A 25,216-nucleotide genomic window follows, 5' to 3' on the forward strand; every position below is an offset into this window, starting at 1 on the left:
AAAACATCTAACTATACATGGAAAAGCCACCTCTTTATGTCTGGCAGCAATAAGCAAAGGTCTATTGTGCTTGAATGGACATCCAATCCTGACAATAATATTTAACAATGATGGTCAGTATGTATTGTAGCAGAATCCACAACAATAACTAAGCCAAATATGTCTATTTTTTAGATATATGATCTGGTATGCCACAGAAAAATTTAAATTTGTCCTAAACCCACAACAGTAAAATCAGTCTGTATATGCAGTAAAGCATGCTTTTTATACTCACTGTGGAACCTAAGGGGTTAATCCTGCGCCTTGTGTAAAAAGGCTGTTTATTCCTCTCTTTTTTTTTTGCAAATACATTTTTATTGAAGTTTTAGTGTAATAACAGTTTATAACAGTCAACAATCTTTACCCCCTTAGCGGTATCCCCGAGCGTGACTCGGGGCTGATTTTTCCTGCTACTATCGGTATCCCCGAGTCATGCTCGGGGTAGATGTGCAGAGCGTACAGCGCTGTCCCTTACCTTCTCCTGGCGATCCAGCGATGATCTCCCATTGCTGTGATCGCCAGCCGAGATCCCCGCTGCTCTTCCGTCGGTCTGATGACTTCCTGGTTCCGTTCCCTGCAGCAGCAATGCTGCATGGGAGCGGAACTGGGAGGCAAATTCAAACGTTGCACAAAACACAAACACATAACATTTATTTATATATATATGTGTGTGTACATATATATATATATATATATATATATATATATATATATATACAGTGCCTTGCGAAAGTATTCGGCCCCCTTGAACTTTGCGACCTTTTGCCACATTTCAGGTTTCAAACATAAAGATATAAAATTGTAATTTTTTGGGAAGAATCAACAACAAGTGGGACACAATCATGAAGTGGAACGAAATTTATTGGATATTTCAAATTTTGTTAATGAATAAAAAACTGAAAAATTAGGCGTGCAAAATTATTCAGCCCCTTTACTTTCAGTGCAGCAAACTTTCTCCACAAGTTCAGTGAGGATCTCTGAATGATCCAATGTTGACCTAAATGACTAATGATGATAAATAGAATCCACCTGTGTGTAATCAATTCTCTGTATAAATGCTCCTGCACTGTGATAGTCTCAGAGGTCCGTTTAAAGCGCAGAGAGCATCATGAAGAACAAGGAACACACCAGGCAGGTCCGAGATACTGCTGTGGAGAAGTTTAAAGCCGGATTTGGATACAAAAAGATTTCCCAAGCTTTAAACATCCCAAGGGGCACTGTGCAAGCGATAATATTGAAATGGAAGGAGTATCAGACCACTGCAAATCTACGAAGACTTGGCCGTCCCTCTAAACTTTCAGCTCATACAAGGAGAAGACTGATCAGAGATGCAGCCAAGAGGCCCATGATCACTCTGGATGAACTGCAGAGATCTATAGCTGAGGTGGGAGACTCTGTCCATAGGACAACAATAAGTCGTATACTGCACAAATCTGGCTTTTATGGAGTGGCAAGAAGAAAGCCATTTCTTAAAGATATCCATTAAAAGTGTTGTTTAAAGTTTGCCACAAGCCACCTGGGAGACACACCACATATGTAGAAGAAGGTGCTCTGGTCAGATGAAAACAAAATCGAACTTTTTGGCAACAATGCAAAACTTTATGTTTGGCGTAAAAGCAACACAGCTCATCGCCCTGAACAGACCATCCCCCATGTCAAACATGGTGGTGGCAGCATCATGGTTTGGGCCTGCTTTTCTTCAGCAGGGACAGGGAAGATGGTTAAAATTGATGGAAAGATGGATGGAGCCAAATACAGGACCATTCTGGAAGAAAACCTGATGGAGTCTGCAAAAGACCTGAGACTGGGACAGAGATTTGTCTTCCAACAAGACAATGATAGAAAACAAAGCAAAATATACAATGGAATGGTTCACAAATAAACATATCCAGGTGTTAGAATGGCCAAGTCAAAGTCCAGACCTGAATCCAATCGAGAATCTGTGGAAAGAACTAATAACTGCTGTTCACAAACATTCTCCATCCAACCTCACTGAGTTTGAGAAGTTTTGCAAGGAGAAATGGGCAAAAATTTCAGTCTCTCAATGTGCAAAACTGATAGAGACATACCCCAAGTGACTTACAGCTGTAATCGCAGCAAAAGGTGGCGCTACAAAGTATTAACTTAAGGGGGCTGAATAATTTTGCACGCCCAATTTTTTCAGTTTTTTATTTGTTAACAAAGTTTGAAATATCTAATAAATTTCGTTCCACTTCATGATTGTGTCCCACTTGTTGTTGATTCTTCACAAAAAAATTACAGTTTTATATCTTTTTATCTGTTTGAAGCCTGAAATGTGGCAAAAGGTCAAAAAGTTCAAGGGGGCCGAATACTTTCGCAAGGCACTGTATATATAGATATATATATATATATATATATATATATATATATATATATACAGTATATATATGTGTGTGTGTGTGTATATATATATATATATATATATATATATATATATATATATATATATATATATATATATATATATATATAATATATAATATATAATGCATAAATTATAATCTAATCAATAATATAATGTTATTATATAATATTATATATATATATATATATATATATATATATATATATATTATATTATATAATAAAATTATATTATTGATTAGATTATAATTCAGGCGTTTGTGTTTCAAATTTATCACATCTGGGATGTCTACTAGAGTCTTGTTTTGGTCAGGTTTAGGTCAGTAATTACTAAGAATTGTAGGCCTATAATACATAACGCCAAATTTCCATGCAAAAAATTGTACCGCTTTTGGTACATAATTCCTGACATAATCATACCGCCAGGGAGGTTAACAAAGTGATATGCAAGTCAATGATAGTATATTAGTAAAGAGCATTACAACAGTACCACCTTGTGGAGGGTATTCAACCAAAAGGCGCAGGCATGGAAATCACAATGACAGACCTAGCATGATCCCCCAAGATCTCTCACATGTGGTCCGGGAGATATATGCTGGTCAGGATAAAGCCAGTATATGTCCTGCCCTCAGGTTTAGAGTAACAACTAACAGAATCGACAGGGTTCATTGACTTACTCAGTGCTTGTAGGTATGACCGAGAAAAGGAACCGGAACAAGAATTGAGTACTTAAGGGATAGTGAGTTTAAGAGGTACAATGGATTAATCAAGCCTCTAAGATTAGGGTCAGCTATAGCCCACCTTCCACAGCTAGCTTCCAAAGGGACCAATTATGTTCATAAGCGTGATTGTGTCCTTCCTTATATGCCAGTATTTTTTCATATTCAGCTACTACATTTATATATATATATATATATATATATATAGTTATAACTTCTGTGAACGTGGGAGATTCAGGTGTTTTCCATTTACGCATAATAGTTGATCTAGCAGCGAATAGTGTGTACATGACTATAGATCTGTTTTATTTTTTTGGGGTATAAGGTGATCTGAAGTCCAAGTATGGCCTGTTCCAACGTTGGATTAATATGAAAGGCAGTTATTTTAGCTATCAATGTAAAAACATCTCTCCAGAAATTGCGTAGATGAGGGCATGTCCACACCATGTGTATCAGGTTTCCTACCTGTCCACAACCCCTACAACAGTGGTTGGGAATGTCTTTAGAGATATAGAGTATAGTGCCACCTAGTGAGAAATTTGTGGGATGGTTCCCAATAGTTAAAGCATCGAGAATACTTATAGGTGTGAGAAATGACTGTCGACCATTGTTGGTCAGTAAAAGTTTTGCTTAGGTCTGCTTCCCATTTTTTTTGTGAGACAGTTTTAGAAAATATGGTTTTAGCGTTCAAAAGATTGTAGATCATAAGTGATCCCTTTAGATTTGGAAGGGTTGGTATGCCAGAACCTCCAGATTTCCTCGGAAACCAGAGTGAGGGCAGTAGGCAAGGCCACTTTTTGCGATTCGGCACTGTGCGACTTTAACTGACAATTGCACGGTCATGCAACGCTGTACCCAAACGAAATTTACGTCCTTTTTTTCCCACAAACAGAGCTTTCTTTTGGTGGTTTTTGATCACCTCTGCACTTTTTATTTTTTGCGATGTTAATAAAAAAATGCGAAAATTTTGAAAAAATAACAATATTTTTCTACTTTGACAGTTAAAAAATATCCAATGCATTCAATTTTTGTTATATATATAGGCCAAAATGTTTTTAGCTACATGTCTTTGACAAAAATTGTCAATGCCCGTATTTTTACCCGCTTTAAGACCGGAAGATTTTACCCCCTTCCTGACCAGGCCATATTTTGCGATTCGGCACTGCGTTACTTTAACGGACAATTGCGTGGTCGTGCGATGATATACCCAAATTAAATTTATGTCCTTTTTTTCCTCACAAATAGAGCTTTCGTTTGGTGGTATTTGATCACCTGTGCGATTTTTACTTTTTGCGCTATATACAAAAAAAAGAGCGACAATTTTGAAAAAATAACAATATTTTTCAAATTTTTTTATATGAAATTCCCCCCCAAAAATTTAAAAATCAAAATGTTTTAACTTTTTTTGCCAATTTGTTTTCTGCTACATATTTTTGATAAAAAAAATTGCAATAAGCGTATTTTGATTGGTTTGCGCAAAAGTTATCGCAGCTACTAACTACGGGAAATTTATGTCATTTTTATTGTTTTTTTTTTTAACTAGTAATGGCGGCGATCTGCGATTTTTTTTGCAGGACTGCGACATTGCGGCGGACAGATCGGACCCTTGACTGACATTTTTGACACTTTTGGGGGTACCAGTGTCATTACTACAGTAATCAGTGCTATAAATATGCACCGTTACTGTAAAAATGACACTGGCAGGGAAGGGGTTAAGCTTTATTGGTGATCAAGGGGTTAATGTATGCCTGGTGCTTACTGACGTGTGTGGGGGGAGGGGACTGTGTGACACAGGGATAGATCGCAGGTTCAGCTATGCTGAATCCTGCAATCTGACCCTGCCTGTCACTTAGGAGATCCGCCCACTTTGTCTACACAAGCGGGCGGATCTCCACATTCGATCCCCGATGATCGGGGAAGAGCGGCGGTGATCACCACCGCTCCTCCCCTGACCCGACTCCCGCTGTAACTGAATACAGCGGGAGCGAGCATCCGGCGGCGCGCGCGCGCCGCCCACGAGGGGAGGAGTCCAGCGACGTAGGTCTACGTCGCTGGACGGAATCAAACCACTTTGCCGCAGTCGCACCAATGTGAGTGGTCGGCAAGTGGTTAAATTGGGCTCTAAGGTTTGAAAAGGGGTTCAATTTGCCCCTGCCGTGAATTTGGGCTAGGGTGTTAAGACCTTTCTGCTCCCAGTCCTTTAGAGAAATATCTGGTATGGTCCAACACAGGGACGCTAATGGAGTTGGGATATTGAGAGCAGCAGAGGTGCCCAACGGGGAGTGAAGAAGGTGTGACCAGGCTTGCAATGTGGCCCGTATGGTTGGGTGAGATATAGTTTTAGTTATACCTGGAACATTCGGGAGTAAAGATTTAGAGGATTTAAAGTTCATCCAAGTTAGTTCTAATTGACACCAAGGTTTGGGGGATTCCGTTCGGAACCAGTCCCTGATTTGGTCTAAGATGGCCGCTGTGTGATAATCTTTTAACTTTGGTAAGCCACTGCCACCCACCGACTTGTGCTTCATCTGAACTTGCAGTGAGGTACGTGACCTTCTGCTGGCCCATACAAAGTGAGTCAATTGTCTTTGCAAGGGAGAAAAGAAGGATGGTGATGCCTGGATCGGAAGTTTCCTAAAAATGTAAAGTATTTTCGGCAAGATTAGCATTTTATATGATGCCAATCGACCTGACCAGGAAATATAGAAACATTGTAGTTTAGAAAGGTCCTAAAGAGGATATTAATGGTGCATAATTGGTGTTGTAAAGTTCTGAGTGGGTGTGTGAGTTTGATGCCTAAGTACGTTAACGGGCCTGTTGTCCATGGATAAGGTAGTGTACTCTTTAACACTGAAGCTGTGGTGGTGTCTACATTGATACCTAGAATATTGGATTTGGAAGTATTGACTTTATAAAAGGAGGCTGCGCCAAACTGGAGTAATATTTTGTGAATGCATTGTAGCGAACGCTTAGGATCTGTCAATGTGAGGATGACGTCGTCCGCAAATAAGAACATTTTATGCTGGTGAGTATGAGACATGATGCCACTAATACGCGGATAAGATCTCACCTTTTCTGCAAGGGGCTCCATGATCAGAGCAAAAATCAGGGGGGACAGGGGGCATCCCTGTCTTGTGCCGTTTGTGATTCTGAAGCTCTTGGAGAACATGCCCTCCGCAAATACAAATGCCAATGGACGGGAGTACAGAGCCATTATGGCTCTCAGAATTGGGCATGAAAAACCTAATTTTTGTAACACCTGCTCCAGATAATCCCAATGCACTCTATCGAAAGCCTTCTCTGCATCCAGGGTGAGGAGCAGAGAAGGCTTCTCTGTTTGTCCCACTGCATGGATATAGTTTACCATCCGTCTGGTGGCATCAGTAGTCTGTCTCCCTGGCATGAAGCCCATCTGGTCGTGATGGACCAGTTGGGGCAGGAGCCTTGCCAGACGGTTTGCTAGAAGCTTAGCGTATAGTTTTATGTATTCATTTAGCAGAGATATCGGACAAAAGTGTTGGGGATTGTTTGGTTCTTTGCCAGGTTTCAGCAAAGTGAAAATTGTCGCCATCAACATTTCCAACAGAAAATTGTCTGAGGCTGTTTCAAAAACTTGCAAGAGATAAGGGGACAATATTTCGGAAAACAGTTGATAATACTCTGAGGAGTAACCATCGGGGCCTGGGGATTTATTGTGTGGTAATCTCTTGATAACTGTTTCTATTTCAGTGATGGTAAAAGGGGCGTTTATTTGAGACAAGTCTGACTGGGAGAGCGATGGTAGATTAAGAGAGGATAGGAAATTATATATTGTGACTTCTGTGGGTTGGGGAGTGGATGGGTCATTTTTTAAATTATATAAAATTTGTAATATCCATTGAAAGTGTCAGCTATTTCTTTGGGATTATAAATAGGGTTGAGCGGACACCTAGATGTCCGTGTTCGACGGGTTCGGCCGAACTTTAAAAAAAAGTCCGGGTCCGTGTCCCGGACTTTTACCGAACTTTTCCCGGACACCGAACCCCATTGAAGTCAATGGGGACCCGAACTTTAAGGCACTAAAATGGCTCTAAAACACCAAAGGAAAGGGCTAGAGTGCTGCAAATGGCAGCAAAACGTAATTAAGAGCATGGCAAGTGCTCTGCAAACAAATGTGGATAGGGAAATAACTTAAAACAACAAAAAAAAACAGAAAAATAAAACAATGTTCTTCTTCATCTCTGAAGGACGAGGCCCATATGGAGTAGGAGGGAGGTTGAGGTGGTGGTGGATGTGGCGGTGACATAGGCGTGCGCACAGGGTGTGCTGGGTGTGCCTGGGCACACCCTAATCACCTAGGGCACATAGCATTGCCAGTGAGGAGATGGGAAAGATCTCCCTGGGACCTGCTCTGCTCTATTTCTCCTTGCCTACAGGTACATGGCCCCGATACATTACTCTCCCTGCTGGCAAACACATGCATGTGTATTTCAACTTTGGGGTGCACACCTTAATGCAATAGGCTGCGCACACCTATGGGCGGTGTAGGTGGAAGCGGCGGTGGAGGAGGACCAGGGCCGGATTAACAGCATCATGGGCTTGGTGCTGAGGATTTTGAAGGGCCTTAGGGCCGTGCCTTGCCATGCACCCAGAGGAGGAAGGGTGCAGCCATGCATGCCTAATTCAACATGGGATGCTGTCTCTGAAGCCCATAAACACATCCATGCATCGCCAACTGTCCCTCCTTGTCCGGCCTTCACGCTGTGTGGGGAGGTTCTGAGGGTGCTGCCTGGGGAAGCGAGCATAGAAGCCAGACTTCTGTGTTTACAAGTGACAGAAGAGCGGTAACAGTGAATATGGCCAACCCGGGGCCTATATAAAAGGTAGGGGCCTGGAGCTGCAGCTCCAATAGACCCTACATTAATCTGGCCCTGAGGAGGAGGACGAGGTAGCCAACACTGCTTCTTTTCACAAATTTTAAATGAGGGTACACCCCAAAAGAGTGAGAAAGAGCAAAAATGGAACAATGGGTGGGTAAGGTCGGTATCCATTGCTATTCTGCATAAGGTACGGAAAAGTCCCGTGGGATCCATGCCTGGTTCATTTTAATGAACGTGAGCTTGTCCACATTGTCTCTGGACAGGCGGCTGCGCTTGTCTGTTATAACGCCCCCAGCCGTGCTAAATACCCGTTCAGATAATACACTGGCTGCAGGGCACGCCAGCACCTCCAAGGCGTAAAGGGCAAGCTCAGGCCATGTGCCCAATTTGGAGACCCAGAAGTTGAAGGGGGCAGACCCGTCATTCACTACATGTAGGCGTGTGCACACATACTGCTCCACCATGTTGGTAAAATGCTGCCTCCTGCTAAGACGTTCCATCTGAGCTGCTGGTGCTGCTGTTTGTTGTGGCGTGCTGACAAAGCTTTTCCACATTTCGGCCATGCTAACCCTGCCTTCTGAGGTGCTGGCGGTGCCCTGGTTGCGTTGGCGACCTCCTCCTCCTCCTCCTCTGCCTTGTGCTTCCACTGTGGCCCCGCTGTCAGATGGGAATGCCAGCAGCATGGCGTCTACCAGCGTGCGCTTGTACTCGCGCATCTTGCGATCGCGCTCCAGTGAGTGAATTAAGGACGGTACGTTGTCCTTGTAACGGGGATCCAGCAGCGTGGCCACCCAGTAATCAGCACAAGTTAGAATGTGGGCAACTCGGCGGTCGTTGTGGAGACACTGCAGCATGTAATCGCTCATGTGTGCCAGGCTGCCCAGAGGCGACGAAAGGCTGTCCTCTGTGGGAGGTGTATGGTCCGTGTCCTCTGTATCCCCCCAGCCACGCACCAGTGATGGCCATGAGCTGGCCTGGGTGCCACCCTGCTGTGAACATGGTTCCATCTCCTCCTCCAGCTCCTCCTCCTCCTCATCCTCCTCATCCTCCAGAACTGTGCCCCTGCTGGACAATTGCGTCCCTGGCGTTTGCGTGTGCAGGAACCCACCCTCGGAGCCCCTTGCGAATGACTGCCCTGAAAGCCTTGGAAATGTTACCTCTTCATCCTCCTCCTCCTCCTCATCCTGTGCCACATCCTCTTCCATCATCGCCCGAATTGTTTTTTCAAGGAGGCATAGAAGTGGGATAGTTAAGCTGAGAACGGCGTCATTGCCACTGGCCATGTTGGTGGAGTACTCAAAACAGCGCAACAAGGCACACAGGTCTCGCATGGAGGCCCAGTTATTGGTGGTGAAGTGGTGCTGTTCCGCAGAGCGACTCACGCGTGCGTGCTGCAGCTGAAACTCCACTATGGCCTGCTGCTGCTCGCACAGTCTTTCCAGCATGTGCAAGGTGGAGTTCCACCTTGTGGGCACGTCACATATGAGGCGGTGAGCGGGAAGGCCGAAGTTACGCTGCAGCGCTGCCAGGCGAGCAGCAGCAGGGTGAGAACGCCGAAAGTGCGCACAAACGGCCCGCACTTTCTGCAGCAGCTCTGACATATCGGGGTAGTTTTTAAGGAACCTCTGCACCACCAAATTCAGCACATGCGCCAGGCAAGGGATGTGCGTCAAACCGGCTAGGCCCAGAGCTGCTATGAGATTTCGCCCGTTATCGCACACCACCAGGCCGGGCTTGAGGCTCGCTGGCAGCAACCACTCATTTGTCTGCTGTTCCATGCTCCTCCACAACTCCTGCGCGGTGTGTGGTTTGTCCCCCAAACAGGCAAGTTGTAAAACTGCCTGCTGTCGTTTACCCCTGGCCGTGCTGAAGTTGGTGGTGAAGGTGTTACGCTGTCCGGATGAGGAGGCGGTAGAGGATGAGGAAGCGGAGTAGGAGGAGTTAGGAACAGGAGGCAAACTGAAGCGCCCTGCAATCCTCGGTGGTGGAAGGACATGCGCCAAATTGCTATCCGCCTCAGGCCCATCCGCCACTGCATTTACCCAGTGTGCCGTTAGGGAGATATAACGCCCCTGACCGTGCTTACTGGTCCACGTATCCGTAGTTAGGTGGACCTTGGCACAGATGGCGTTGCGCAGTGCACACCTGATTTTTTCCCCCACTTGGTTGTGCAGGGAAGGGATGGCTTGCCTGGAAAAGTAGTGGCGGCTGGGCACGACGTACTGTGGGACAGCCACCGACATAAGGTTTTTAAAACTGTGCGTCTCCACCAGACGGAATGACAGCATTTCAAAGGCCAATAATTTTGAAATGCTGGCATTCAGGGCCAGGGATCGCGGGTGGGTAGGGGGGTACTTCCTCTTCCTCTCAAGTGTTTGGGAGATGGAAAGCTGAACGCTTCCACGGGACATTGTGGAGATGGTTGTTGGTGACCCAGGTGGTGGTGTTGCTGACAGATCGTCTGTTTGCGGGGTGGCAGGTGCCGGTATCACTACAGATGTGGCTGGAGCGGCCGAGACTGCAGCAGAAGAGGAAGCAGGATGAGCCAGAGACGTTTCTTGGTTTTGAAGGTGTGTACTCCACTGCAGCTCGTGCTTTGCACTTAGATGCCTGATCATGCAGGTTGTGCTCAGGTTGAGAAGGTTCATGCCTCGCTTCAAGCTCTGATTGCACAGGGTGCAAACCACTCGTGTCCTGTCATCAGCACATTTTCTAAAGAACTTCCACGCTAGAGAACTCCTTTGAGCTGACTTTGGTGCGCTCGTTCCCTTGCTGCGTTGGGCAGTAGCGGGCGTAGTGTCTAGGGCACGGCCGCTCCGCTTCTGCACCCTGCTCCCTCTTCTGCTGTGCTGGTGGCTCTGTGCGACCACCGCCTCTTCCTCCAAACTACTCAGTTCACCTGCATGACGTTCATTCCATGTGGGGTCGAGGACCTCATCGTCCTCCACATCATCTTCCACCCAGTCTTCACCCCTGCCCTCCTTGTCGGTCTCCACAATGCTGAACGCCGCAGCAGTTGGCACCTGCGTTTCGTCATCATCGGAGACGTGCTGCGATGATCCTTGCATGTACTCATCTTGAGGAATAAGTGGTTGGGCATCGCTGCACTCAATCTCTTCCACTTCTGGGGCAGGGCTAGGTGGATGGCCCTGGGAAACCCTGCTGACAGAGTCCTCAAAAAGAATAAGAGACTGCTGTATGGCTTGGGGCTCAGACTGCTGGCCTGATTTGCAAGGGGGTGAGGTGAAAGACGGTTGGACATTGGCTGCAGGTGCCAACTCTGACCTTTCTGCAGTAGACTGGGTGGGAGACAATGTGAAGGAACTGGAGGCACTGTCAGCAGCAAACCAATCTACTATCGCCTCAACTTGTTCTGGCCTCATCACTTCTAGGGGCGTTTGATGCCCTACCAAATACTGATGCAGGTTCTGTCGCCTACTCACACTTGAGGAAGGTGTTTCACTTGTGCGTGTAGCTGGCACAGATCGACCATGTCCTCTCCTTGCAACAGGAGCTCTACCAGCAGCACCACGACCCAGGCCACGGCCCTTATTTGACGGTCTCCTCATATTTCTGTAATTTAAGATCTTGCCCTAGAAAGGTTTTTATTGAATAGCGGAATAGAAAATATGATCCAAAAAAAGTGTATGTATATCACACGTACACAACCACACTAGGCCCCAATTACTATTGTTTGTACCCCTAAAAGGCTAGATGAGGAGTAGGGGGAGTATGGAACAGGCAGCACCCTCAAACCTTCAGAAGTATGAGATGAACCCCAACAACTTGGAAAGGTGGATCTCTCTCACACGTACCGACACAGACTATCCCGCAATTCAATTGATCCTCAAAGGTTTTTATTGAATAGCGGAATAGGAAATATGATCAAAAAAAGTGTATGTATCTCGCACGTACACAACCACACTAGGCCCCAATTACTATTGTTTGTACCCCTAAAAGGCTAGATGAGGAGTAGGGGGGGTATGGAACAGGCAGCACCCTCAAACCTTCAGAAGTATGAGATGAACCCCAACAACTTGGAAAGGTGGATCTCTCTCACACGTACCGACACAGACTATCCCGCAATTCAATTGATCCCCAAAGGTTTTTATTGAATAGCGGAATAGGAAATATGATCAAAAAAAGTGTATGTATCTCACACGTACAGAAACACACTAGGCCCCAATTACTATTGTTTGTACACCTAAAAGGATGGATGAGGAGGAGGAGGAGTATGGAACAGGCAGCACCCTCAAAGCTTCAGAAGTATGAGATGAACCCCAAAAACTTGGAAAGGTGGATCTCACACGTACCGACACAGACTATTCCGCAATTTAATTGATCCCCAAAGGTTTTTATTGAATAGCGGAATAGGAAATATGATCAAAAAATGTGTATGTATCTCACACGTACAGAAGCACACTAGGCCCCAATTACTATTGTTTGTACACCTAAAAGGATGGATGAGGAGGAGGAGGAGTATGGAACAGGCAGCACCCTCAAAGCTTCAGAAGTATGAGATGAACCCCAAAAACTTGGAAAGGTGGATCTCACACGTACCGACACAGACTATCCCGCAATTTAATTGATCCCCAAAGGTTTTTATTGAATAGCGGAATAGGAAATATGATCAAAAAAAGTGTATGTATCTCGCACGTACACAACCACACTAGGCCCCAATTACTATTGTTTGTACCCCTAAAAGGCTAGATGAGGAGTAGGGGGAGTATGGAACAGGCAGCACCCTCAAACCTTCAGAAGTATGAGATGAACCCCAACAACTTGGAAAGGTGGATCTCTCTCACACGTACCAACACAGACTATCCCCCAATTTAACTGATCCCCAGAGGTTTTTGATTAAATAGCGGAATAGAAAATATGATCCCAAAAAAGTGTATGTATATCACACGTACACAACCACACTAGGCCCCAATTACTATTGTTTGTACCCCTAAAAGGCTAGGAGTAGGGGGAGTATGGAACAGGCAGCACCCTCAAACCTTCAGAAGTATGAGATGAACCCCAACAACTTGGAAAGGTGGATCTCTCTCACACGTACCAACACAGACTATCCCCCAATTTAACTGATCCCCAGAGGTTTTTGATTAAATAGCGGAATAGAAAATATGATCCCAAAAAAGTGTATGTATATCACACGTACACAACCACACTAGGCCCCAATTACTATTGTTTGTACCCCTAAAAGGCTAGGAGTAGGGGGAGTATGGAACAGGCAGCACCCTCAAACCTTCAGAAGTATGAGATGAACCCCAACAACTTGGAAAGGTGGATCTCTCTCACACGTACCAACACAGACTATCCCCCAATTTAACTGATCCCCAGAGGTTTTTGATTAAATAGCGGAATAGAAAATATGATCCCAAAAAAGTGTATGTATATCACACGTACACAACCACACTAGGCCCCAATTACTATTGTTTGTACCCCTAAAAGGCTAGGAGTAGGGGGAGTATGGAACAGGCAGCACCCTCAAACCTTCAGAAGTATGAGATGAACCCCAACAACTTGGAAAGGTGGATCTCTCTCACACGTACCAACACAGACTATCCCCCAATTTAACTGATCCCCAGAGGTTTTTGATTAAATAGCGGAATAGAAAATATGATCCCAAAAAAGTGTATGTATATCACACGTACACAACCACACTAGGCCCCAATTACTATTGTTTGTACCCCTAAAAGGCTAGGAGTAGGGGGAGTATGGAACAGGCAGCACCCTCAAACCTTCAGAAGTATGAGATGAACCCCAACAACTTGGAAAGGTGGATCTCTCTCACACGTACCAACACAGACTATCCCCCAATTTAACTGATCCCCAGAGGTTTTTGATTAAATAGCGGAATAGAAAATATGATCCCAAAAAAGTGTATGTATATCACACGTACACAACCACACTAGGCCCCAATTACTATTGTTTGTACCCCTAAAAGGCTAGGAGTAGGGGGGAGTATGGAACAGGCAGCACCCTCAAACCTTCAGAAGTATGAGATGAACCCCAACAACTTGGAAAGGTGGATCTCTCTCACACGTACCAACACAGACTATCCCCCAATTTAACTGATCCCCAGAGGTTTTTGATTAAATAGCGGAATAGAAAATATGATCCCAAAAAAGTGTATGTATATCACACGTACACAACCACACTAGGCCCCAATTACTATTGTTTGTACCCCTAAAAGGCTAGGAGTAGGGGGGAGTATGGAACAGGCAGCACCCTCAAACCTTCAGAAGTATGAGATGAACCCCAACAACTTGGAAAGGTGGATCTCTCTCACACGTACCAACACAGACTATCCCCCAATTTAACTGATCCCCAGAGGTTTTTGATTAAATAGCGGAATAGAAAATATGATCCCAAAAAAGTGTATGTATATCACACGTACACAACCACACTAGGCCCCAATTACTATTGTTTGTACCCCTAAAAGGCTAGGAGTAGGGGGAGTATGGAACAGGCAGCACCCTCAAACCTTCAGAAGTATGAGATGAACCCCAACAACTTGGAAAGGTGGATCTCTCTCACACGTACCAACACAGACTATCCCCCAATTTAACTGATCCCCAGAGGTTTTTGATTAAATAGCGGAATAGAAAATATGATCCCAAAAAAGTGTATGTATATCACACGTACACAACCACACTAGGCCCCAATTACTATTGTTTGTACCCCTAAAAGGCTAGGAGTAGGGGGAGTATGGAACAGGCAGCACCCTCAAACCTTCAGAAGTATGAGATGAACCCCAACAACTTGGAAAGGTGGATCTCTCTCACACGTACCAACACAGACTATCCCCCAATTTAACTGATCCCCAGAGGTTTTTGATTAAATAGCGGAATAGAAAATATGATCCCAAAAAAGTGTATGTATATCACACGTACACAACCACACTAGGCCCCAATTACTATTGTTTGTACCCCTAAAAGGCTAGGAGTAGGGGGAGTATGGAACAGGCAGCACCCTCAAACCTTCAGAAGTATGAGATGAACCCCAACAACTTGGAAAGGTGGATCTCTCTCACACGTACCAACACAGACTATCCCCCAATTTAACTGATCCCCAGAGGTTTTTGATTAAATAGCGGAATAGAAAATATGATCCCAAAAAAGTGTATGTATATCACACGTACACAACCACACTAGGCCCCAATTACTATTGTTTGTACCCCTAAAAGGCTAGGAGTAGGGGGAGTATGGAACAGGCAGCACCCTCAAACCTTCAGAAGTATGAGATGAACCCCAACAACTTGGAAAGGTGGATCTCTCTCACACGTACCAACACAGACTATCCCCCAATTTAACTGATCCCCAGAGGTTTTTGATTAAATAGCGGAATAGAAAATATGATCCCAAAAAAGTGTATGTATATCACACGTACACAACCACACTAGGCCCCAATTACTATTGTTTGTACCCCTAAAAGGCTAGGAGTAGGGGGGAGTATGGAACAGGCAGCACCCTCAAACCTTCAGAAGTATGAGATGAACCCCAACAACTTGGAAAGGTGGATCTCTCTCACACGTACCAACACAGACTATCCCCCAATTTAACTGATCCCCAGAGGTTTTTGATTAAATAGCGGAATAGAAAATATGATCCCAAAAAAGTGTATGTATATCACACGTACACAACCACACTAGGCCCCAATTACTATTGTTTGTACCCCTAAAAGGCTAGGAGTAGGGGGGAGTATGGAACAGGCAGCACCCTCAAACCTTCAGAAGTATGAGATGAACCCCAACAACTTGGAAAGGTGGATCTCTCTCACACGTACCAACACAGACTATCCCCCAATTTAACTGATCCCCAGAGGTTTTTGATTAAATAGCGGAATAGAAAATATGATCCCAAAAAAGTGTATGTATATCACACGTACACAACCACACTAGGCCCCAATTACTATTGTTTGTACCCCTAAAAGGCTAGGAGTAGGGGGAGTATGGAACAGGCAGCACCCTCAAACCTTCAGAAGTATGAGATGAACCCCAACAACTTGGAAAGGTGGATCTCTCTCACACGTACCAACACAGACTATCCCCCAATTTAACTGATCCCCAGAGGTTTTTGATTAAATAGCGGAATAGAAAATATGATCCCAAAAAAGTGTATGTATATCACACGTACACAACCACACTAGGCCCCAATTACTATTGTTTGTACCCCTAAAAGGCTAGGAGTAGGGGGAGTATGGAACAGGCAGCACCCTCAAACCTTCAGAAGTATGAGATGAACCCCAACAACTTGGAAAGGTGGATCTCTCTCACACGTACCAACACAGACTATCCCCCAATTTAACTGATCCCCAGAGGTTTTTGATTAAATAGCGGAATAGAAAATATGATCCCAAAAAAGTGTATGTATATCACACGTACACAACCACACTAGGCCCCAATTACTATTGTTTGTACCCCTAAAAGGCTAGGAGTAGGGGGAGTATGGAACAGGCAGCACCCTCAAACCTTCAGAAGTATGAGATGAACCCCAACAACTTGGAAAGGTGGATCTCTCTCACACGTACCAACACAGACTATCCCCCAATTTAACTGATCCCCAGAGGTTTTTGATTAAATAGCGGAATAGAAAATATGATCCCAAAAAAGTGTATGTATATCACACGTACACAACCACACTAGGCCCCAATTACTATTGTTTGTACCCCTAAAAGGCTAGGAGTAGGGGGAGTATGGAACAGGCAGCACCCTCAAACCTTCAGAAGTATGAGATGAACCCCAACAACTTGGAAAGGTGGATCTCTCTCACACGTACCAACACAGACTATCCCCCAATTTAACTGATCCCCAGAGGTTTTTGATTAAATAGCGGAATAGAAAATATGATCCCAAAAAAGTGTATGTATATCACACGTACACAACCACACTAGGCCCCAATTACTATTGTTTGTACCCCTAAAAGGCTAGATGAGGAGTAGGGGGAGTATGGAACAGGCAGCACCCTCAAACCTTCAGTATGAGATTGTGTTCACTGTACCCCACAAAGATTGAGTTCACTGCACCCCACAATGATTGTGTTCACTGCACCCCACAAAGATTGTGTTCACTGCACCTCACAAAGATTGTGTTCACTGTACCCCCCAAAGATTGTGTTCACTGCACCCCACAAAGATTCTGTTCACTGTACCCCACAAAGATTGTGTTCACTGCACCCCAAAAAGATTGTGTTCACTGCACCCCAAAAAGGATGTTGTTCACTGCACCCCAAAAAGGATTTTGTTCACTGCACCCCAAAAAGGATGTTGTTCACTCCACCCCAAAAAGATTGTGTTCACTGCACCCCACAAAGATTGTGTTCACTGCACCCCAAAAAGATTGTGTTCACTTTACCCCAAAAATGATTTTGTTCACTGCACCCCAAAAAGGATTTTGTTCACTGCACCCCAAAAAGGATGTTGTTCACTCCACCCCAAAAAGATTGTGTTCACTGCACCCCAAAAAGATTGTGTTCACTGCACCCCACAAAGGATTTTGTTCACTGCACCCCAAAAAGATTGTGTTCACTGCACCCCAAAAAGGATGTTGTTCACTGCACCCCAAAAAGGATTTTGTTCACTGCACCCCAAAAAGATTGTGTTCACTGCACCCCACAAAGGATTTTGTTCACTGCACCCCACAAAGATTGTGTTCACTGCACACCAAAAAGGATTGTGTTCACTGCACCCCAAAAAGATTTTGTTCACTGCACCCCAAAAAGATTGTGTTCACTGCAGCCCAAAAAGATTGTGTTCACTGCAGCCCAAAAAGATTGTGTTCACTGCAGCCCAAAAAGATTGTGTTCACTGCAGCCCAAAAAGATTGTGTTCACTGCAGCTCACACACAGAAAAATGGATGTGGATCACTGACACCTGCCTATCTCCAATCCCACACCACACAGCAATATCGATTGTAGTTTGTAGAACACAGTTTCCCTAAAATTCAGCAGACTCTGTCCCTAACAGGATTGAGAAGAGATCGTAGATCAGGATTGAGTGCAGATTCACCCCACCCCCCACACAGCAATATCGATTGTAGTTTGTAGAACACAGTTTCCCTAAAATTCAGCAGACTCTGTCCCTAACAGGATTGAGAAGAGATCGTAGATCAGGATTGAGTGCAGATTCACCCCACCCCCCACACAGCAATATCGATTGTAGTTTGTAGAACACAGTTTCCCTAAAATTCAGCAGACTCTGTCCCTAACAGGATTGAGAAGAGATCGTAGATCAGGATTGAGTGCAGATTCACCCCACCCCCCATACAGCAATATCGATTGTAGTTTGTAGAAGACACTGACCCTATATAATTCAGCAGACTCTATCCCTAAAATGCCTACAACTCGCCCTGCCTAAACACTCCGACCTGTCCCTCAATTCTATCCGGACACAAATGGTTTTTTCCTGCCTATCTTTCCCTAATCAGCAGCCAGCACGTTGATGTGTGCTCTGTCCCTGAATCTAAGCAGCATAATGACGCCGCTGCGGCTGCCTCGAACTTATAAAGACTTGCTCACATGGTCACATGCTTCAGACGGCCAATCACAGCTACTGAGACATTTGCAGGCATGGCTGGGATGGCTTAAGGCACACCAGTTAAACGATTGTTGATTGGCTGTTGAAAGCCCGCCATGAAAAGAGCGCCAAAGCATGCAAAACCCGGAAATAAAACGACCGAACACGGATTTTTACCCGAACATACAGTAAAGTGTCCGTGTCCGTGTTCGGGTACAAAAAATCCAATTATTCGGTACGAACACGAATAATACAGTCCGTGTTCGCTCAACACTAATTATAAACTTTCTGGTCTGATTTTGTATTAAATATAAAGGGGATCCGTTGTTGAAATGTCTTTTCTTTTACACGAGAGGCTAATAATTTCCCTGCTTTGTTACCGTAGCGATAAGATTTTGCTTTCAATGTGTGTATGGCGCTGTTATGTTGTGCTACTAACAGGGAGGGTAGTTGTTGTCTAGATTTAAAGAGTTTGTCATGTATTTGTGCAGAGGGATCTTTTTTTTGGCGGTCTCTAAGTTCTGAATGGTGGATAGTACATCATCTATTTGCTTAGTAGCTCTTTTCTTATGTCGGGCGCTTAACGGAATGAGCAGGCCCTGTACAAAGACCTTATGCGCAATCCACAGCGTGAAGGGGTCAGCAACCGAAGTTGCGTTGATAGCAAAAAATTCCACTAATTGTGAGTGTCGTTTTTTAACATTCTCGGGTTGGGACATAAAAAATACATCACTACGCCATCTGTTTACCTGTGTTCCGGTGCTGGTCCCCCCCCACACTGATGGAAGCCGGCGCATGATCCGACCAGGTTATATAATGAACAACAGATTTAGATACCTTCTAAAGTAGAAATCTATCCACAAAAAAAGCATCTATGCGAGAATAGGAATGGTGCGATGAGAGAAATCGTGATGAAGAGACTCTGTGCTTATGTTTGCCAGTCTCGCTAGAGACATCTAAGTCCATAATAGGTGGGGCATTAAAGTCGCCACATATAATAACGTGGCCTTGTCTCATAGCAGTAACCTTCCTCTAGATTTTATTGAGGAAGGAAAGTTGCTTTGTGTTCGGTAAGTACACTGAAACCAGCGTGAATCTGGTGTTATTAATATCGCATGTCAAAAATACATAGCAGCCTGAAGGGTCCAGATATACTTCCACTTGTTGAAATTGGACTGTGTTCCTGATGACTATTGCGACACCTCCTTTTTTGGAGGGTCCATTCGCAGTGAATACATGTGGGAAAAGGCGGTGTCGAAATACGGGAGGTTTGGAGCATGCAAAATGTGTTTCTTGAAAGCACATGATATCACATTTTAATTTGAGTGCTTCCTTTCAGGCCATTTGACGTTTGCAGGGACTGTTCAGTCCTTTCACATTAAGTGAAGATATAGTGAAAGACATTGCAGAGTGAGGTAGATGTTCACAAATAGGAAATGTGGAGGCAGTGGTGGGATTCAACAATTTTAGTAACCAGTTCCGACTTTCCCAGCAGAATGACCAGCCTGCCCCCTTTCAATGCACATTGACCAGCGTGCCCCCTTTTAATGCAAAGAGACCAGCGTGCCCCCTTTCAATGCAAAGTGACCAGCGTGCCCCCCTTTCAATGCAAAGTGACCAGCGTGCCCCCATTTCAATGCACAGTGACCAGCATGCCCCCTTTCAATGCACAGTGACCAGTGCTGCGTGCCCCCCTTTCAATGCACAGTGACCAGCGTGCCCCCCCTTTCAATGCAGAGAAACCAGCGTGCCCCATTTCAATGCACATTGACCACAGCATTGCCCCCAATCAATGCAGAGTGTCACAGCATTGCCCCCAATCATTGCAGAATGCCCACAGCATTTTCCCCCAATCATTGCAGAGTGCCCACAGCATTGCCCCCAATCATTGCTGAGTGCCCACAGCATTGCCCCCAATCATTGCAGAGTGCCCACAGCATTGCCCCCAATCATTGCAGAGTGCCCACAGCATTGCCCCCAATCATTGCAGAGTGCCCACAGCATTGCCCCCAATCATTGCAGAGAGCCCACAGCATTGCCCCCAATCATTGCAGAGTGCCACAGCATTGAATAAACACACACAAATCATGAAAAAGTATTTTGCTAAAAATTCCATAAATAAAAAAACAATGTCACCTGCTGTAAATTCATCATCAATTTCCAATCAGGCAACAATGTAGAGCCAGCCTCAATCATGAAGACCCACCACCACAATGTCCTCCTACCTGATAATGTTGCCCAGGCTGCCTGTCACCACCACAACCTGCTGTCTGACAGTCTTCTTCTTCTCCAGGTTCTGTGAGTGACAGTGAGTCCCATGCTGCGCACCTACAGACAGTGCAGTGCGCGCTGAAAGTGGGTGGAGGCGGAGCCAAATTGTAATAGGTGGGGACTGGGAGGCGGTGGTGCGGCGGCCTGGAGGAGAAGAGGCTCGAAAGGGGTGTCGTCACTGGTTGCTAGATGCTAAGCGGCCTCTAGCCTAGCAACCAGTGCTCCCCGCAGAGAGAGAGCGCCGCCGCCGTAGCCACAGGACACAGAGGACAGAGGCAGAGAGAGCAGTGCCGCCGCCGCAGCCACAGGACACAGAGGACAAAGGCAGAGAGAGCGGATGATAGATGGTTAGTAAGGCGGTTCAGCGAACTGCCAAATGTTTAGTAACCGGTTCTGTAGAACCGGTGAGAACCGGCTGAATCCCACCACTGTGTGGAGGGCAAGATAAATGACAAGTGATGGTGTTGCCAGTGGTGAATGGCTTTCTCGATGAAAGTACCTGATGGCTAGAGTCTTGCAGGTATGCAGATTCAGTGGAGAGTCAATCCAAGAGAGGTGGTCAGAAGAGCCAGGGTCTGTAGAAACTTGATTCGGCCGATTGTGGAAGGCTTGCATGGACTAGTAGAGTCGTCAAGGGGTACCTCAGTAAAGAAAAAAAAAAACAGTAAAGAAAAAAAAAACAGGGGAGACAACAAAAACACAAAAAAGAAACTAGAAAACACAAAAGACAAGAACACATGAGCGATTCGGGTGTGAATCTGTGCCATATATTTATTGCTAAGGCAAAGGGGGATGAAGTTAGAAGTAATGATGTGGCTATTCTCCTAGGCCTTATGTAACTGATGCCTGTAGAAGCCTGAGTGATTTCATGTCAGTCAATCTTCGTCCAAGTCTGAGACATGGTTAGCTGATGAAGGTGATTTCGCTGGTATGTTTGATTGCGGGAAATCTGGGTCCAATATTCCCCAGGTGCGCAGCAGGCTGATGCCTTCTTTAACTGTGGTCACGGTGTAGTTTTCGCCATCTTTAGTGATCAGAACTTTTGCAGGATAGAGCAATCGGTATATGATATTGTGGTTGTTCAACGGTTTAGTGATGGTGGCTAGTTGCCTCCTTTGTTGTAGTGTGAAGGCTGAAAGGTCAGCAAAGAATGCATATTTGGAGACTGGTTGTCACGGCGCCTGGTGGCCAGCATGAATTGCTCCTTTATATGGTAAAAATGAATGTGTGCAATAGTATCCCTGGGAAGATGTGAGGGAATATGCTTGGGCCTGGCCAGCCTGTGAATGCGGTCTATGACAAAGTCCTCCAAGGGAGCGTCAGATAAATAAGCTTTCAACTCCTGTGGCTTGCAGGCAGAAGAAAAACTAGCTCAGTCTATGAAAAAGGGGGATAAGACATTCTTCAGATATATAAATGAAAAAAGGAAATTAAAACAAGGAATAAATAAATTAAAAACAAAGGACGGAAGGTATGTAGAAGAGAATAAAGGGCTAGCCGACTGCCTTAATGAATACTTCTGTTCAGTTTTTACAGAAGAAAAAGGAGAAGGACCTCCACTTGAAAGGATGACTAATGAATCGTTTGATGCATGTGTCTTTACAGAGGAAGACGTTCTAAGATTGCTGTCTAAAGTGAAGACAAATAAGTCACAGGGTCCTGATGAGATACACCCAAAATTATTAAAAGAGCTTAGTGGTGAGCTGGCAAAACCATTAACAGATTTATTTAACCAATCATTAGTAACAGGAGTCGTCCCGGAAGATTGGAAATTGGCAAATGTCGTGCCCATTCACAAGAAAGGTAGTAGGGAGGAATCGAGCAACTATAGACCAGTGAGTCTGGCATCAATAGTAGGCAAATTAATGGAAACCCTATTAAAGGATAGGATTGTGGAACATCTTAAATCCCATGGACTGCAAGATGAAAAACAACATGGGTTTACTTCAGGGAGATCATGTCAAACAAATCTTATAGATTTTTTTGACTGGGTGACTAAAATAATAGACGGTGGAGGTGCAGTAGACATTGCATATCTAGATTTTAGTAAGGCTTTTGACACTGTCCCACATAGAAGACTTATCAATAAACTGCAGTCATTGAGCATGGACTCCCATATTGTTGAGTGGATTAGGCAGTGGCTGAGTGACAGACAACAGAGGGTTGTAGTCAATGGAGAACATTCAGAACAAGGTCATGTTACCAGTGGGGTACCTCAGGGATCTGTACTGGGACCAATTTTGTTTAATATCTTCGTAAGTGATATTGCAAAAGGCCTCGATGGTAAGGTTTGTCTTTTTGCTGATGACACAAAGATATGTAACAGGGTTGATGTTCCTGGAGGGAAACGCCAAATGGAAAAGGATTTAGGAAAACTAGAAGAATGGTCAGAACTCTGGCAACTGAAATTTAATGTGGATAAGTGCAAGATAATGCACCTGGGACGTAAAAACCCAAGGGCAGAATATAGAATATTTGACACAGTCCTGACCTCAGTATCTGAGGAAAGGGATTTAGGAGTAATTATTTCAGAAGACTTAAAGGTGGGAAGACAATGTAATAGAGCAGCATGAAATGCCAGCAGAATGCTTGGATGTATAGGGAGAGGTATAAGCAGTAGAAAGAGAGAAGTGCTTATGCCGCTGTACAAAACACTGGTGAGACCTCACTTGGAGTATTGTGCGCAGTACTGGAGGCCATATCTCCAGAAGGATATAGATACTCTAGAGAGAGTTCAGAGAAGAGCTACTAAACTAGTACATGGATTGCAGGAAAAAACTTACCAGGAAAGGTTAAAGGACCTTAACATGTATAGCTTGGAAGAAAGAAGAGACAGAGGGGATATGATAGAAACTTTTAAATACATAAAGGGAATCAACTCGGTAAAGGAGGAGAGCATATTTAAAAGAAGAAAAACTACCACAAGAGGACACAGTTTTAAATTAGAGGGGCAAAGGTTTAAAAGTAATATGAGGAAGTATTACTTTACTGAGAGAGTAGTGGATGCATGGAATAACCTTCCTGCAGAAGTGGTAGCTGCAATTACAGTGAAGGAGTTTAAGCATGCATGGGATAGGCATAAGGCTATCCTTCATATAAGATAGGGCCAGGGATTATTCAGAGGATTCAGATATATTGGGCAGACTAGATGGGCCAAATGGTTCTTATCTGCCGACACATTCTATGTTTCTATGTTTCTATGTTGACAGATTAAGGGATCCCGCAAATTTTAATCGTTATTCCTCCTGGATCTGTCCTCCAGGTTTGCTAGTTTGCATTGCATTTGCAAAATTTCAGAGTCCCCGTCATTGTGTGCATCCACCATATCATTAAAAGTGGAGGTAATTGTCCCCCATCTTGGACTCTATGTGGGTGACTCTGTCAGAAACCGCTGCAACTTCAATTTTAAATTGGATAGCCAGGGACATTATATCTTAACGAAATTAACATGTCTTTAAGCAATGTGTCCATAACTGGTTGATCCCTAGTGAGGAAGTCAGATATGGAGTCCTGTAGGTCCCTTGTAATGTCCAGGGAAGATGGAATGGGGCTTACCTCCAGATTCAGTCCTGAATTAGCGTGTCTCCTGGGCTTGCTTTTGAATGGACTGGATGATGATGATAGCGGAGGAGATCTGTAGGGTGCCGTGCCACTATGCAGTCAGGCAGGAGAAGGCAGGGGAGGGGAACCGCGTGTGCTGCCTGAATGTCTGCCGGCGCCATCTTGGCTGACCGGGTGGTGCTGGTCAGGAAAGAAATCGGGCATTTTACCCCGCTTAGATGGCCCCTTTCTCTTCCGCGCCGACATCCTTGCTGTTGGGGAGGATAAGTGAGGTGCCCAAGGAGTGTTTTATAGGGCTTCTAGTCACTGGGAATCCTGTTTTGTGGCCTGTGGAGAGCGGAGCAGGTTCAAGACACCGCCATTCACCACACCGGCCAGCCACGCCACTGATCCTCTCTTTTCTGATCCTCCCCTTCTTCCAAAGTCCCCAATCAATCTCCAGATAGTACAGAGCCTTGGGGTCAAGCTGCACATGCTTAGTTTGGTGTGTAATGCTAGAGAGGTTTTTTTTTTTTTTTCTTGGGAGGGTGCATGTGATCAGCTCAGGGCCAATCAGCACTGTCCAGAGTGTCAGGGGTCCTGCAGACCTTGTAGGACAGACAGGCTGTCATGCCATACAGCAAAAATCCTGCCTGAAGTGATCTAGCAGGAATTTTCTGACTAAAGTTCCACTTTAAAATGTGTGTAAACCCCAGAGGAGGTAAGTATAACATGTTTTTTATTATTAAAAAAAGAAAAAAAAAAGAGACTTTACAATCACTTTAATGCTGCTCAGGGGCTCTGGGCTTCAGAAAAATGGCAGCCTCTAGCAAGAAGCAATGGGATCAATGCTGGAGGCAATTTAAAGCACACAGTGATTTTGG

The 25,216-nt window shown here is 44.8% G+C and overlaps 1 protein-coding gene across 1 annotated transcript in view; it reads left to right on the forward strand.

Annotated features, from left to right (window-relative positions):
- Positions 1–25,216, forward strand: part of LOC309552133 (adhesion G protein-coupled receptor E1-like) — a 151,249-nt gene that overhangs the window by 44,865 nt on the left and 81,168 nt on the right. The gene's annotated exons all lie outside the window — the stretch shown is intronic.

This window comes from Pelophylax lessonae (genome assembly GCF_965119305.1).
Source record: "Pelophylax lessonae genome assembly, chromosome: 4".
Lineage (NCBI taxonomy): Eukaryota > Metazoa > Chordata > Amphibia > Anura > Ranidae > Pelophylax > Pelophylax lessonae.